The following is a 1,133-nucleotide window of genomic DNA, read 5'->3' on the forward strand; positions in this document are numbered from 1 at the left end:
TTATGGCTAATTAAAATTTTCAATTATAAATAAATTACGTATTAAAATATTTGTTTCGGTTTTCTGTGGTTTGATTTACAGAATGTTGACGCCTCAAGTGTTTAAAAGTGAAAAAATTCTTTCATTTTTAATCGACGAATTGGTTTCTATATAATATATGAATTATGTTCCAATATAAATTGAGAAGTTGAATAAAATAATGCAGTTTTTTGTAATATTTTTTCTCGAAAGCAATATATCAGTGTTTAAAAAAGAATAATAATTAACTTAACAATAAAACAGTACATTTATGTTTTTGGTTCATATATAATGAGTTATTTCCGAAATACATGTTGTCTTCCATGCTCGAAATATAAAAGTAACTTTCTCGAAATATCTGTTGTCGAACCTGTAAAAAAAGAAAAAAAATAATTAGTGATATAACTAACCATACACAAATTAAATTCTAAAAAAATTTACCAAATTTTTTTATTTATTTTTTTTATAATATGCATATTAATTCTGGTACAACCTACATTTCAAAGCATAATACATAAAAAATATATTTTTTACATAAAAACTTTAAGACTATTCTAAACTAAAATATTCAAAATTAATTCGCATATGTTTTTATAAAAATATATAAATACCGACGCTACGAGTATTTTAACTAATTTATAAAAAAACTATTTTTATCAAACATTTTTTCTAAATAAACACACTTAGTCTATGGAGTGCACTCAAATATAATTTAAAAAGAATTATTACATTTATAAGAAATAAAAACTTTCTACAAATCACATAATAATTTCTAAAAACACTATTTAATTAACATATTATTATTACAAAAATTTTGTTCAGCATATTACAAAATAAATGAGACCACAATTTTAACTTTCCGTGTCGGACTGTGAGTCCGCATCGAAAAAGAATCACTTTCTTTAGCAAATGGACCAGATAATATTTAAAAAACATGTATTTCTAAATACGTATCTTCATTTAATCAATATCATTATTAAGACAATCCGAACATATAAATGTACAATGTTCCAAGCACATATATTTAAACATTTAATGCAGAAGTATTTGGTAGGCCTATTTTTCTTTCGGTCACAAAAACCACAACGCCCTCTTTTGTAACTGCTGCCTTTAAT

The sequence above is a fragment of the Ctenocephalides felis genome, unplaced genomic scaffold (genome assembly GCF_003426905.1).
Source record: "Ctenocephalides felis isolate EL2017-DRISC unplaced genomic scaffold, ASM342690v1 CF-g0.4_SCAFFOLD_03572, whole genome shotgun sequence".
In the NCBI taxonomy this organism is placed as follows: Eukaryota; Metazoa; Arthropoda; class Insecta; order Siphonaptera; family Pulicidae; genus Ctenocephalides; species Ctenocephalides felis.